This window comes from Mauremys reevesii, linkage group 10 (assembly GCF_016161935.1).
Source record: "Mauremys reevesii isolate NIE-2019 linkage group 10, ASM1616193v1, whole genome shotgun sequence".
NCBI classification, from domain to species: domain Eukaryota; kingdom Metazoa; phylum Chordata; order Testudines; family Geoemydidae; genus Mauremys; species Mauremys reevesii.
In genome coordinates, this window is record NC_052632.1 from 55,181,493 (window position 1) to 55,197,676 (window position 16,184).

Consider the following 16,184-nt stretch of genomic DNA (forward strand, 5'->3'; position numbering starts at 1 on the left):
CCAGGGGGAATGGGAATGGGAATGGGGGTGGGGGTCAGGGCTGCGTCTCTCCCATTCTCTCACTCTTCATGATGAATCTAAGCAGCAGGAACTAACATTGTACAGTACATGTGCTGGAAGTGGGTATGTTAATGCTACACCATTTAAATGCCAGTCCATGTAACTTTCCAGAAGGAACAGCTCTGCGGATGTTCCCTTCCATGCATTGCAGAATAAAGTACAGAATAAATCCAAGGCAGAACTTTGCACTTGTACCTTGTGTGCCAATAGGAGGCGAATAATCAGATTTGAAATTCTTGATCATTTGTACTGTCAATGGCAGCTACTGGGTGCTCAATATTTTTGAAAATCAGGGAATTTATTTAGATGCTTAAACATAGACACTAGAGCCAAACCTTAAGCATCTCTTTTGAAACTCTTGGCCAGAATCTTCACATCTGGTTGTGCACACACCTGAAGCTATTGCAAACAATAGGGATTACAGTACATTAGTAATTTTTCCTTAAGAGCCTACACAATAAGAAAAAATGCTACATGCACATGAGACTATAGGAAATGGTCATATTGGAAGGTAATTATTATAAAGGGAACAGGAGAAAACTCTCTAGTGGTTTACAGAATGCTTTCAACTCTAATGTTTGTTTCCAATTGTTCAGAATGTTCCAAACCTGTAACCTTTTGGGCTGAAATTTCCCAGACTCAGGGTGAAATCCTGGCTCCACTGGAATCAGTGAGACTTTTGACATCACCTTCAATGAGGCTAGAATTCCATAGATTCCAAGGCCAGAAGGGACCACTGTGCCCATTTAGTTTGACTTCCTGTACAACATAGGCCAGAGAACTGTCCCAAAATAATTCCTAGAGCAGATATTTTAGAAAAACAGACAATCTTGATTTAAGAAGGGCCATGATGGAGCATCCACCACCACCCTTGGTAAACTGTTCTGCTAAAAAATGTACCCCTTATTTCCTGTTTGAATTTGTCTAGCTTCAACCTGCAGCCATTGGATCATGTTAGACCTTTATTTCCTAGACTAAAGAGCCAATTATTAAATATTTGTTCCCCATAGACTGTAATTAAGTCACTCCTTAACCTTCTCTTTGTTAAGCTAAATAAATTGAGCTTCTTGAGTCTATCACTGTGTGGAGGGGCAGCTGCCCCTCACTGGCAGAAAAGGGGTTAAAAGCAGCCCTATGGAGACTGTGCCAGAGGCAGCCAATTAGAAAGAGGCTGAGAGGAGTAGCCAATCATGGCCCGGCAGGCTCATATAAGAAAGGCTGCATGACAGAGCAGAGTTCAGTAGCTGACTGGAGCTTGAGGGGAGAAGACCAGGCTTCTAGCAGGAGGAAGGGGGCACCAGCACTTGGGAGAGAGCAGTGCTGCAGTCAGGGACCCAGGGAGCTAAAGAGAGCTCCTGGCTATCTGCTAGGGCCCGCAGGCTGAGACCCTGAGGTAAGGGCAGAAGAGGGTGTTGGAGCTGCATGGGAAGCAGCCCTGGGACAATGGACTGCAATTGCCACTGTGGTAGTGGTGGGACAGAGATTGCAAATGCCCCAGAAGGGGGGAACATAAAGTATGGCATGGCAGGCAGTGTCACTGAAGTGGATCCTGCAGTCCTGAGAGTGGTGTGGGTCCTGGAACAAAAGTGATGGTGTTAAGGCACCACCAGAGGAGGCTGCTCTGGTGAGCAGAGCTAATTCCCATGACAGCTGGCAGGAGGTGCTGCAGTGATGAGTGAGACTCATCACACACTATAACACAAGTTTTCTAGTCCTTTAATCATTCTTGTGACTCTTTCCTGAACCCTCCCCAATTTATTAACATCTTCTTTTACTCAGGGCTTATCTACACTTACCGGGGGATCAATCAGTGGTGACTGATTGGTCAATGAGTGGTGATTGGCAGTCAATTTAGCAGGTCTAGTGAAGACCCACTAAATCAACTGCAGATCGCTCTCCCATTGACTCCTGTACTCCACTGGATGGGGAAGAGTAGGGAGCATCAATGGGAGAGCGTCTCCCATTAACATTGTGTAGCGTGGACCCCATGGTAAGTAGGTCTAAGCTATGTCGATTTGAGTTATGCTATTCACATAACTCAAATTGTGTAGCTTAGATTGAATTTCCTCTGTAGTGTAGACAAGGCTTCAGTGGTCTCTGCCAGAAGGTGATTTTTTTTCTTTTCTTTTCGGAAGTTTGCGCAAAAGCGTTCAGTCATTTGGGTGTATGAGGAGAATGGGAAAAACTACAACCTGCACTTTCCTTATCCCCATTTTACAGATAACTTAACACTAAACATTTCAAATTTAGTTGCTTAAAGTTATCCATTGCATCACTGTGCCTCAGAAAAATGTATTGTAATCTATATGCATAGTCTGTCTGTAAAATGGGTCAAGTCCTGCATGCTCCCATTTCTCAGGTGATTTGACAGCTACAGCTGGGAAAACATCAGGTAAATGTAAAGTGCCATGTGAGGCACATTCTTACAAATAAGAAACTTGAGCCACAGGAAAGTTCATAGATTTTTAAGCCCAGAAGGGCCATTATAATCATCTACTCTGACCTTCTGCATCATACAGTCTAGAGAACTTCCCCAATTGAAAGTTGCTCCGTCTATTTACCTTATCAAAGAGAAGATGAAGGAATGACTTGATTAGTCTATAAGTACCTGCATGGAGAACAAATATTTGATAATTGGCTCTTCAGTCTAGCAGAGACAGGTATAACATGATCCAATGCCTGGAAGCTGAATCTAGACAAAATCAGACTGGAAATAAGGTGTACATTTTTTAGCAGTGAGGACAATTAACCACTGGACATTTTGCCAAGGGTTGAGGTGGATTCTCCATCACTGACAAATTTAAAATCAAGACTAGATGGTTTTTTAAAGATCTGCTCTAGGCATTATTTTGGAGGTAGTTGTCTGAGGGGAGTATGCATGAATATAAATGAGAGAAAACCCACTCTTTATTGCTTTATTAAATCTTGAGGAGCTTCTAGGCCAGACTCTCAGCTTGTGTAAATGGTAGTAATGCCATTAAAGTCAGTGGCGTTACACTGTTCTACACCAGCTGAGTATCTGATCCTGTATCTTTTTTTGCAGGCTATGTGAGTTACGATGGTTCAACTTTGTCACCTTAACTGGACACATTTGACAAATACCACATTGTTGAAATATACGAGAGAGCCTGTGGACAGACCATGTCCCTTTTCTGCCCAGTAGGAGGATCATGTTAATACAAATCATATAGATACATCTACAAAAATGAAAGCAACATGGTATGAAGACCCCTTTCCAAACTCTAAACTAATGACATTCTAACCAGTGATAGAATGTGGTCTGCAGAGGACAGTCCATTGGGTTCTGAGCTTGTTTTTGCAAACCAATGAGCAGACTTCAATTTCTATTAAAGACCCCACCTTTATGTTACCCACAGCATGAGAACCAATACTTCATGGTAGGCCTAGTTGCATTGTAATAGTCACAACAATAAACAGAGCCCTGTAACTTCTTTTACAGGAAAGGATGTCTATTATGAAGGATTGTAACAGGGTACGCTGAGTAAGAAGCTAACTCATCACCCTGTCACTCTAATACCCACCTGTATATATTAATTGGGACTTAATTGGAAGACAGGTAGTTGACAGAGGGCGTCAATTAACTGAGTAGAGCTACAGTGGAAAGGCTAATTGACAGGGAAGCAATCCCAGCAGGTGGGATTATATAAATTGACATGAAAGATGGGCTAAAGAGGAGGGAGCCTGAAGCAAGGCAGAGAGACAGCACTGGTTGCTGTTAGTATTGTGCCTGTCCCTAGAAGCAAATGGGGAAACTACCTGTGCAATGTAAATACATGTAACACTACTGGCGGTGGCCTGCTGGAAGAATACAGTAAAACAGGGTGCTGATGAAGGAGACCCGGAGTGGTTGTGGTCTGTGATTAAGTCCTGAAAAGACTCTCAAGGGATGGCCCCATGACAAAGGGATAGTGGGAACCTTTTATTGGTATTTGGAATCAGAGGAAAGACCAGAGCAGAGAAATGCTGTGAATCCAAGTATGGCACAGACAGACTAGGAAATAGGTTAGGAGAGTTTTCATGATATCTGGTAATATAACCAGGCTGGATTGTAAAGTTGGTGGAACCTAGTGGAATAGTTCTCTCCATTGCTGGAGTCCTCCTAGAGTTGCACACCGCCTAGAGCGGCATAAGTGAAATACTCAATTAGCTGTTCCATTCTGAACATTCCTAGAGCTTTCACTCCCAGGAGGCATCTTGCTTTATGCAGGGAGAATTTGCTTTGCTTAGAAGGTTCTTCTGCTTTGAAAATGTTGGCTTGAGCTCAACATTTTATGCCCTTTACTTCATTGTGACCCTCCTATTTATAAAATCTGGGAGCACCTGGGACACTAGACTTTGCAGTAATATCTAATCTTTAGAATTCTGAGTAGCTCCTAATTTAATTTTTGCTTTAGGCTTTCTCGCCATCCTGTCACTTCCATTTTGGGAGCATTGGTGGAAATTTTCAAAAGTACAAAGGTCAGTTTGGCTTAACTCCTATTTGTGCTGTTGAAAATCTCCCCCTTAGTGTTTATTCCAAAGTGTCTAAAGCTTTGCATGCACAGCCCAAGGACAAACAACTTGGCTAAGGCTTCCAGAACTATGTAATTATGGAAGCACTGCTCCCAGCTTCATAGTTATGACTGAGCTGAGTTTTGTACTTAGAGCAGGGATGCAACCACGAAAAATAGACATATCCTCCATAAATGCACAGCGTTTCCTCTTTGCATATAAAATGAATTTTCTGATAACGTGCAAGTAAATCTGTTTTAGTTTGAGTTAAAACTAATTAGAAAATAGGTCCCTTAAGAAACTTAGCACTCAACTGTCAGATCTTCCCCCTGCCCACCCCAGAGATCTCAGTAATGAAATAACAGACTCTTCAAATATGTAAAGTTAATAGTGATTTTGCCTTTATTCATAACTGACAGTTTTGTCTTCAGCAGGGGCTAAAGAATAATGTTGCAATTAAAGCTGGGGAAAAATTTTCACATTAAACTTTTTTTAATGAATAACAGATTTGATGACACCAAAACATTTTGCAAATTTGTTTTCTCTTAACTTTTTTGGTCAGGGAAAAGAACCTAAAATACCCAAACCAAATGCCCCCCTACTCTCCCAGAGAACTAAATGTTTGTTTTTGACATTTCAAAATGAAACATTTTGATTTTTTTAAATGACTTTGTTTCAAAATTTCCTTTAGCTTAATAAAAACATTAAAAAAATTTAATTGTCAAAATTGGTTTTTTGTTTTTGTCAAAACAAAACTTAATTTGACCCAAAACAAACATTTTTTAGCTTTTTTGTTTGAAAAAGTAAGTTTGCTGGTTTGATGTAAAACAAATACATATATTTTTGATTGTTCAGAATTGGCAAACCATAAAAATCCATTATTTACCCAACTCTAGTTGCAAAATAGAGAATTCTACAAATAATTGCTCTTTCAAAATGGATGCGATCTTTATTTTTTTTCCAGCCCTGTTAAAGATAAACATCCATTATGCAGAAAAATGGGAAAACATGACATTTAATCGTTAATATTTCTTTTCACTTCGTTGCACTAGGTCTGTTCAACAGAAAATGAGTGGAGGGAGAGAAACTAGAGGGTGTACATGTGTGTTCATGTGCATCTGTGCGGGGGGAATGTGGGGACAGGTGGGAAAAACTGTGTGCACACATGCATGCAGAGAATTTGAGAGGAAACAGGAGGAAGGGATAATTTGGTGAATGTGTGCATAAGGGAATGGAGCAGGGGGTGCAGGAGTAAACAGGAATTTGAGGGGGTGTATGCAGAGGAATGTAGGAAGTGCGGGAGGGAGGGAGAATTTGAGGCATGTCTATGTGTACAGATGAGAGGAAGGGCTAGAGGAGGTGTGGGGAAAGGGGTGCACACTGACTGATTTTTTGCTCTTCCGGTGGTACAAAGCATCTGTGAACCCAAAGTAACTAGCCAGTACATGCTGGCTGTTTTGCATTGCTCCTGACTGGCAGAAATTATCCAGAGCATCCTGGTGAATCTGGCAATAAAAGTTACAACTAAAAACAAGTGATTTCAGATTAATTACTGTGTCTCTTCAGGTTATTAGAAATATCACATGGTTACATTCTCTTTGGGTTTCTTGTTCAGCATCCACATGAATTTTTTTAATACTTTAAAATAAAAAGAAATTAAGGTGACATTGAGGCTCAGTACATATAGTAACTTAATGGTAAAAAAATTACATGATTGTAATTATCCCAACACCTGTATAAGGAGCGCTTGTGGCAGGGTAAGCGTGTGCGGAGGATATGTCTTCTGGGATGTGTATGTGCTAGGAAGGGGGTGTGAGTGTTTGTGTGGGGGGATTGCATATAGTTAGGAAAAGCTTTAACTATATGTTAGGGATTGGAAATACCAACACAGCAAAGGCAGCTAAGCTCTGGAATAGGCTTCCAAGGGAGGTTGTGAAATCCTTGTCACTGGAGGTTTTTAAGAGCAGGTTAGACAAACACCTGTCAGGGATGGTCTAGATTTATTTGGTCCTGCCTCCGCGCAGGGGACTTGACTAGATGACCTCTCTAGGTGCCTTCCAGCCCTACATGTCTAGCATTCTGTTTTATGAGATGTGGGAGTGTTTGGGGTATGTGGTGAGATGTGAGAAGGAGAATTGTCTGATTCTGGAGGGAGTGTGAGATGTTTGGGTGTAAGGTGGGATATTTGTATATGGAAGAGGTGGTTTGGGTCTGGAGGATGCAGAGGGGTTGGGCAGTGTTTGGGGTGAGTATGGTGGGGCATGTGTGTGAAGGGGGTTGTCTGGGTCTGGAGGGTGTATAGAGTGGCATGTGTGTAGTGGGCACATATGTGGTATGGGAGGGTTTGTGTGTGGAGGGGGAAGGCTGGGTCTGCAGGGCATGTGTGTAATGTGGGTGTGTCTGGCCATGTAGAGGTGTGTGTATGTGGTGGGTGGGGCTGGGTTTGCAAGGCATGTGTGGTGTGGTCTGAGTGTGGAACAGGAGTGTTGGGTTGCATGCAGTGTGGAAGTACTTGGGGGTGTGGCTGCAGGATTGAGTGGTCTTAATTGTGATATGTGTTTTTTGTCTCCTAATATCTTCATAATACTGTACAACCCTGTCATGGGATCTCACCCCCACTTTGAGCTTGTGGGTTCAAAGAGGGGACCCGCAGGTATTCTCCCCCCACCCTAACCCTTAGGGTAGGATTCCTTCTCGCTGCCACCAGTCAGGTTAACGTGTCTGGCCTGTCCCCAAGCTTCCCCTGGGACCCAGATTCAAATCCCTTGAATCTCTACACACAGGGAAGCAGCCCACTTCCCCCCTCCCTCTCCTGCTCTCTCTCTGCTTGGAGACAATCCTTGTCTCCACAGAGTGGCGCCTAGCTTCCTTCCCCTGAATCCACAGGTAAGGAACTTAGCCAAGTCCTGAACTTAAAAGAGTTTATTAAAAGAATAAAAGAAAGAAGAGAAAAATACACAATCTCTATGAATCCAAGATAGACATTCATAGGGTCTAATCTTATTAATCCCTGGAGAAATTTCTCCCTTTCCCTCAGTACAAACAATACAGGCAAAATTACGAATAATCAATGCAAACACACAGAATTGCAGACACAGGATTCTTATATGAAATTACCCAGTTCTTCTAATACTCACTAGCTTGAATAGAAGAAATTAGTTCAGAAAGATGAGCAGACTTGGTTTAGACTGGTGTAGTTCCAGACGGCTAAGAACTCAGAACAAAGAACACAGAGACCCAAGTTCCCTCCGCTCTGGGATTTTCAAATTCTCTTCCCTGATTGGTCCTTTGGTCAGGTGTTTCACCAGGTCTGTGTTAACCCTTTACAGGTAGACCTTAACCCTTAACTAACTACTTATGACACGCCCCCCAAATCACCAACAGTGGGAGCAGTGGCGGTGATTTCCTCCTAAACTGCAAAACCAACAGAGTAATAAACACATGCACTATTACATATACTACTAAGCATATAACATGTAAAGAACACTTTTTAGCCACTAGATTCTGGGAAACTGTCACGAGAGAGTGCATCAGCAACTTTGTTGGAAGCTCCTGAAATGTGTTGAATTTCAAAATCAAAGTCTTGGAGAGCTAAACTCCATCTGATAAGTTTTTGTTGTTTCCCTTGTTAGTATGAAGCCACTTTAGTGCAGCATGATCGGTTTGTAGCTGGAACTGCCGTCCCCAAAGGTATGGGCGAGCTTTTCCAAGGCATACACAATGGCGTAACAGTCTTTTCACTGACGGACCAGTGGCTTTCCCTCTCAGACAGCTTCTTGCTGAGAAACACGACAGGATGGAAGTTGTGATCCGGTCCGTCCTGCATTAGTACAGATGCATCAGTGGTAACTAGGAAGGGTTTGTCAAAGTCCGCCCTTAATACAGGGTCAGACATGAGCATCGCCTAAGCTGGATAAAGGCTTCCTGACACTCATCAGTCCACTTAACTGCATTTGGCTGGGTTTTCCTGGTCAGATCAGTTAGTGGAGCAGCGATTTGGCTGTAGTGTGGTACAAATCGCCCTGTAATATCGCCAAACCTAAGAAGGATTGGACCTGTTTCTTTGAGACAGGCCACTGTTGGATAGCCTCCACCTTGGCCTGTAGGGGTTGATGATTCCTTGACCCACCTGGTGTCCTAGGTAAGTCACTCTGTTTTGGCCTATTTGACACTTTTTGGCCTTAACAGTTAGTCCTGCCTGCCTGATGCGCTCAAAAACCGTTTTCAAATGTTCTAGGTGTTCAGGCCATGAATCAGAGAAAATGGCCACATCATCGAGGTATGCAACTGCACAGTCTTCCAATCCTGCTAGTAGACCATCCACCAGCCTTTGGAAGGTGGCAGGTGCATTCGAATGGAAGCACAGTAAACTCATACACCCCTGCATGGGTGATGAAGGCAGATTTTTCCTGGCGGGTTCATCTAGTGGTACCTGCCAGTATCCCTTGGTTAAATCAATGGTAGAGATGAACTGGGCACGTCCCAACTTTTCCAATAGCTCATCAGTGCGTGGCATTGGATAGTTGTCTGGACGAGTTACAGCATTGAGCTTACGGTAGTCCACACAAAAGCGTATTTCCCCATCTGGTTTGGGAACCAGAATCACTGGAGATGCCCATGCACTGGTAGAAGGGCGGATGATACCCATCTCCAACATGTTGTCAATCTCCTGTTTAATAGCAACTTTGGCATGAGGTGACACCCTGTAGGCTGGGGTCCTAATCGGGTGAGCATTACCTGTGTCAATGGAGTGGCAGGTTTGCTCAGTCCGTCCTGGGTTGGCTGAGAACAAGGGCGCGAAGTGAGTGCACAGCTCCTTGATCTGTTGCCGCTGCAGACGTTGCAGGGTTGTGGAGAGGGTCACCTCTTCCACACCACCATTTCTTTTACCTTCGTAGTAGACACCTTCAGGCCACTCGGTGTCATCTCCTTCCTGAACTGTAAAGTGACAGACCTGTAATTCTCTGGGATAAAAGGGCTTTAGAGAGTTAACATGAAACACTTTAGGCTTTAAAGAGGAATCAGGGAATGTTATGAGGTAGTTAACAGCTCCCAGGCGCTCCTGGACCACCATCTTATGGGCCTGTTGCGCCTTCAAGACCATGACCTGGTCTCCTACCTTGAAGGACCGCTCCTTGGCATGTCGATCATACCAGACCTTTTGCTCATCTCTTAAGTTCTCTCGAGCAAGGGCCCAAGAGTCTCGGAGGGTGTTTTGAAGGTTGCTTACAAAGTCCAGAATGTTAGTCCCTGGAGGAGGTGTAAACCCCTCCCATTGCTGCTTACCAGCTGTAATGGCCCCTTAACCTCATGGCCATATACCAGCTCGAATGGTGAGAATCCTAAACTGGGATGTGGAACAGCCCTGTAGGCAAACAGCAACTGTTGTAACACTAGATCCCAATTATTGGAGTGTTCATTGCCAATGTTCCATTAAACCTTTCCACTAGGCCATTAGTTTGGTGGTGGAATGATGCACCCCATGAGTTTCCCACAGGTCTTTCATGGTCCCTGATAGGAAATTTGTTCCCGAATCTGTAAGAATTTCAGAGGGCCAACCCACCCTGGTAAAATGTCAGTTAAGGCCTGGCACACAGTTTGAGCCCTGGTGTTGCCTAGAGCTACTGCCCATCTGGTAGCAAAGTCCACAAAAGTCAGTATGTACTGCTTTCCTCTTTTTGGGAAAGGACCCATAATATCCACAGCTACTCGCTGAAATGGGACCTCAATTATGGGAAGTGGCTGGAGAGGGGCCTTGACCTGGTCTTGAGGTTTTCCTACCTTTTGGCATACCTCACAAGACCGGACATACTGGCTTGCCCATCCCCTCCCAGTCGAAGGACCTTCCCAACCTGTCTTTGCTTCGGTTCACCCCAGCATGGCCACTGGGATGATCAGAACTAGCAACCGTTTTGAGGATGCCAGCCCTCCTGGTGTCCACCATAAAGACTTTCCTTGTATAAAAGTCCTTGGTCCGATCGGTTAGTGGAGCTGAGAGGCGGTGGGTTGCTGCGTGCCGCCCATGCTTTCTTGAGGCTGTCATCGGCTTCCTGCTCTGTCTGGAACTGTTCCCTTGAGGCGGGAGACACCAGTTCCTCTGGAAGTGATGTAGGTGATGAGATTGTTTCTGTTGACTGTGAACCGCTCTCCGCTGGTCCACGAGGTGTTATTTCAGGCTCCGGCTGAGCCTCTAGGGTAGGGTTGTCTGCTGGTTTGTCCAGTGCAGGCCCCTCTGGCGGTGGAGTTGTAATAGCTGGCGCCGGTGCTGGCGCTGGGTGCCCTTCCAGTTCGGTTCTGGGACTGGATGAACTATGGCTGCTGTCGGTGTTGGCATGGGATCCGGTTCCACCACGTCTGTCTGGGTCTCTGTGGATGGCTCAGGAACAGGGATGGGTGCAGCAGCTCGTCTGGCTAGGCTGCGTGTAACCACTCCCTCTGTTTCTGGCGGCTCAACGTGATGGGCCAAGTGGTTGCCCAGAATCATGGGGACAGAATAATTGTCATAGACAGCAAAAGTCCACATCCCTGACCAGCCCATGTACTGGACAGGTAAACGACTGTAGGTAATGTTACAGGTTTTGACATGAAGGCGAACTGTCACTTTGGTTTTCGGGTTGATGAATTTGGGGTCCACGAAGGTTTGTGGATAGCTGACACATGTGCTGCAGTGTCTCTCCATGCGATAACTTCCTTTCCGTCCACTCTAATAGTTTCCCTAAAGCATATGGGTATTTGAGAGATATCTAATTGCGGGTTTCCTTGGTGTGCAGGTGCAAGGAGTTGGACCCGGTTCAGGTTCTTTGGGCATTTGGCTTTGATATGCCCCAGTTCATTGCATCCAAAACATCGCCCACTTGATGGGTCACGGGGTTGTGTTGGTTTACTGGAAACTGGTGAGGTAGAAGAAGAGGTAGGGTGTGACTGTGCTTGGGTTGTAGGTGTGGGCTTGATTGGCCCTCGATGGTAAGGTTTAGTCTCGGTGGGTACCTTGTGTGATTCGCTCCTTTTGGCAGTAGCTTTTTTTGTGTTCCGATGCCATCCATCTGGCTCCAATCTCTCCTGCCTCAGTGAGAGTTTTTGGTTTACCATCTTGGATGTAGCGTCTAATGTTCTCAGGAACACCATCTAGGAACTGCTCCATCATCATCAGGAGGTGTAGGTCGTCTAGCTCCTTAACCTTGGATCCTGATATCCATGAGAAATAGTGTTTTTCCAGGTAAGCAGCGTGCTCTGGAAATGACATCTCTGGTTTCCATTTCTGGGCTCTGGCGTGATCAGGGTGATGCCCATTCTGAGTCTGGCCTTGGTTAGGAACAGTGGAAAGTCGTCCATCTGGTCTCTAGGCATTTCAGCTGCCACAAGGGATAATTGTCCGCTGAGCTGTGACCTCAGCTCCATCATGTATTGGTCTTTAGGAAGGCGGTATCAATACAGGCCCTCTCAAAGTTTTCTAAAAGGCCTCAACATCATCACCTGCCCTGTAGTTTGATCAGTAGGTGGATGGGGTGGTGGATTATGCTGCTTAGCCTGTTCTACTTCCAGAGCCTGCCTCTGGATTTCCAGATCTTTCTCTCTTAATTCCATTTGTCTGATGTGGTCTGCCTCTCTGGCTTTCTGGTCTGCCTCCATGGCTGCCATGGCCATCTGGTGTTCTCTCTCTTTGGCTTCCAGGATTTTTATTTGCAATCGAGCAAGCTCTAGTTGGTCACTTGTTTCCGTCATATCTGTGCCTTGGGGTGCTGGACATTATGATAACTTGAGTAAAGAAAGGGTAATTAATCCTGTGTATAGCAAATTGTGTGTTGCAACTCTCTATTGTTCTGTACTGAGCAATAGGAAAATCTAGAAAACTCTCTGTCTCTCTAAAGACTAGTGAAAATCTCAGTGGCTTCCTGGCTTCTGCATTTCAAAAGTCACAGGAAAAAAACTGGCTTCAGGAGCTTTCTCTCCTCCAAACCTGTTTTCCCTGTTGGACGGGATGAGAGCACTCCCCACCCAAGGAATCCTGATCACACAAAGGAGGGACACACCTCCTTGCAACCAGAGCTAAAACCTCTGTCTTGAGATTCCTTATCTCCCCAGCAAACCTGTGAGGGCACTTCCCCACCTAAGGAATGCACACACTTTCTTTTCCTCAAGGTGCTTTTCTATGCCACCAGAAAGAAAACTGCTTTTTCCTCAAGCTGCCTGTCCAAGCAACCCAAAAGAAAAACTGCTTCCAACAAAGCCTGCTGGAAACTCAATTCCCTCCAGCCAACCTGGCTGAAGATTTCTTCTAACAATGGGTTCGAAACTCCGCTGCCACCATGTCATGGGATCTCACCCCCACTGTGAGCTTGTGGGTTCTATTCTCCCCACCCTAACCCTTAGGTAGGATTCCTCTCGCTGCCACCAGTCAGGTTAACGTGTCTGACGCACGGCCTGTCCCCCAAGCTTCCCTGGGGGGCAGATTCAAATCCCTTGAATCTCTACACACAGGAAGCAGCCCACTTCCCCCTCCTCTCCTGCTCTCTCTCTGCTTGGAGACAATCCTTGTCTCCACAGAGTGGCGCCTAACTTCCTTCCTGAATCCACAGGTAAGGAACTTAGCCAGTCCTGAACTTAAAAGAGTTTATTAAAAGAATAAAAGAAGAGAAAAATACACAATCTCTATGAATCCAAGATAGACATTCATAGGGTCTAATCTTATTAATCCCTGGAGAAATTTCTCCCTTTCCCTCAGTACAAACAATACAGGCAAAATTACGAATAATCAATGCAAACACACAGAATTGCAGACACAGGATTCTTATATGAAATTACCCAGTTCTTCTAATACTCACTAGCTTGAATAGAAGAAATTAGTTCAGAAAGATGACTGGTGTAGTTCCAGACGGCTAAGAACTCAGAACAAAGAACACAGAGACCCAAGTTCCCGCTCTCTGGGATTTTCAAATTCTCTTCCCTGATTGGTCCTTTGGTCAGGTGTTTCACCAGGTCTGTGTTAACCCTTTACAGGTAGACCTTAACCCTTAACTAACTACTTATGACAAACCCAAAGCATGATGAGATAAAAGCCCCCTGTCAAAAACCCTGGAACAAATCTTCATCCAGGTTCTGATCTTCCCAGGCAGGAACATCTGAACATCCAGTACTGAGCCAGGCATACAGCAGGATGGCCAGTGTGCTCTGGCTAGAGGAAAAACCTCCTTCTCCCCTAAAGAAGTCATCCCATATAGGGGAGAATGAGGCTATTAAATGAGAGATGGCTACATGGTTTCATGAACACCTTTGCCATTATAAACACCAACAGACTGGTTTGGGGAGCATGCCCTGAATGTAGGGAGGAGACCTAGAAGTAAAATGTCTGCTTCAAGCACAGGGTGTGATGTATTTAGTAGTTCTGGTGTAGTCACACGCACATTCCTGCTCTTCCTCCAGAGTGCCTCCTGAAAGGCCACCCAAACCCACATTCCCAGTCCAGTGAACTTTTGATTGGAGAGCAATACCTACAGCTAGGGGGTCCCCACACCAAGAGATGTCCCACTAAAAGATTAAGTAGACTATTGCTTTCTTCTGCAAACTTGAAGCATCTTGGATTTTGGAGGAGGAGAAACAGCAACGTTGGAACTTTGAGCATTAAGGAAAGTTCAACATTTCTAATGTTCTGCTACAAATGGGATAAAAAGCACCATCCAAACAAACATGCAAGGGTTAGAATTGTTAGTCTGCTATGCAATTGACTTGCTCTATTTATCATGCAGGAAGGACTGCTAGTGATGCTATATGAAATTGCTTAACACTTCCCATTATAATCCCATTTTTAATCGCTTATAACTCTGCCACACTTTAACAGGTCAGGAAAAAATTTCCATTCTTGTTCTCTATCTTGGGGTGAATTTTTCCAGGAAGACTCACCAAAACTTAATTTGACAATACTAACTTTTTTATGACCAGTTTTTAAAAAGAGCTCTAGCACTTCTGGAGCTTGTAAATTGGCTTGTAAATTGATGTCAGAGAGGGGCCTTTAACTGTTCTCATAAAACACAACTAAATGTGGCCAAGTTATAAGCCTCAGAAAATCACCATTTGTACTGGCTGAGTAGAAGTTGTCATAGGTTTGCTGCCAAAATCTCTGCACAGTCCATCGGCATTAAGCATGCTGCCTGGCCCTGCTGAGGCAGCTCCAGTGTTTGGAAAGAACCAGGCCTCCAGCCAGGACAAAAATGGCTCATTCCCCTCCTGCTCTCTGCCATCAAAATATCTTTTCACCTATGGGAAAGTGCACCGCTTCCAAACATGTGCTCCCATGCCTTGCTGAGCAGCCTGTTTGTTAGCTTTCCCCATCCAGATACCTTTTAAGCTAATGAAAGGTACACTGAGCAGGGAACCTGGAGGTCATTAGTTCACATCTCCTCTCCTTCACTGACTGACATCACTATTTCTGGGCATTTCATGGTGGGGTTTTTTTAATAGCAAAGCCCTTTTGCCCTACCTGAGGGGGCAGGCAGGTATTCCTGCAATTTCAGATAGAATAATACAGAGGTTATATAAGGTCACTTCCAGTAGAGCTGGGACTAGGGCCTAGCTTTCCCATATGGCTGGTTTCCATCTCAGCCACTGAGCCACCCTGCTTTTCAGAAAGTTTGCCAAATCTGTGTGCTTGTCCATGCTGTATGGACATTCTCACATATGTAACCAATTGTTTGTGATGAGTGCTGAGCCTGATGAGTCACTGGAAATAATTAGCTGCAAGTCCTAAGTGCCCAGCCAAATCCACAGTCTAACCGAGTGACCCCAAGGCAGATCTGTAGGTTGCTAATGAAAGCAGCTACTCTAGTCTGCTCGGTGTTGCTAGCTGGCAGTTCTGATATATCACCCCCGCTTGACCCACAGCTGGTCACTTAGCTGTCCTGATACTGTTTGATGTGATGAGTCAGCATTCTCTATAGCAGCTGACCTATGGATGATCACAACCTATTTCTGCTGCCATCTCATGTGGTTACTCTTTTCGCTCAAGGGTAGCAGTCTGTGCTGTGTATCTAATGGTCCTAGATTAAACCCTGCTGATGATATATGTGGGGAGCTGATATGCTGGCACATGAATTCCTTTGATTTTTTTCATCTGCCACAAGCATGGCAAGCGAGGGGCTGTGTGAGTGTATGTGTGGTGGTTGGGGGGTGGGGAAGAGCAATGGATGGGTGGAAGGAGGAAGGGGCAGTGCATGTATCTGGCTGAGCAGTGTGTGGCCGGAGATGGGCACTATGTGTTTGTGGTGAGGAATGGGGCTGGTCTGTGTGGAACGAATGATGAGCATGCAAGGGGATGGGCAGCTTCAGTGTGGGAGAAGGATGGGCTCAGTATGTGGGGAGGGGAAGAGACGGATTCTGTTTGCAATGGGGTTGGGTGAAGTAGGACTGCGTAGGGGATGTGGGTGATTTGCAAGGGGGATGATGGCTGGCCTGCGTGCAGGGGAGCTGGGCAATGCCTATATACTGGGGGTGGGGTGTCTGTGCAGGATGTGCAGTGTGTTGGTGGGGAAATGGGTGGTTTGGGGGGTAATGTCTGATGTTTGTGCAGGGAGATGGGTGGTGTGTGGGGAGGATGGGTGTGTACATGAAAATACATGTTG

General features: G+C 45.1%; 1 protein-coding gene and 1 long non-coding RNA gene across 2 annotated transcripts in view; one reads left to right on the plus strand and one right to left on the minus strand.

Annotated features, from left to right (window-relative positions):
* The window catches only part of GSG1L (GSG1 like), a 133,660-nt gene that overhangs the window by 34,739 nt on the left and 82,737 nt on the right, over positions 1–16,184 (minus strand). The gene's annotated exons all lie outside the window — the stretch shown is intronic.
* Positions 1,320–3,368, plus strand: LOC120373522. Its single transcript, XR_005585570.1, has 2 exons — positions 1,320–1,453; positions 3,104–3,368. It is a non-coding gene; the product is annotated as an uncharacterized LOC120373522 (long non-coding RNA).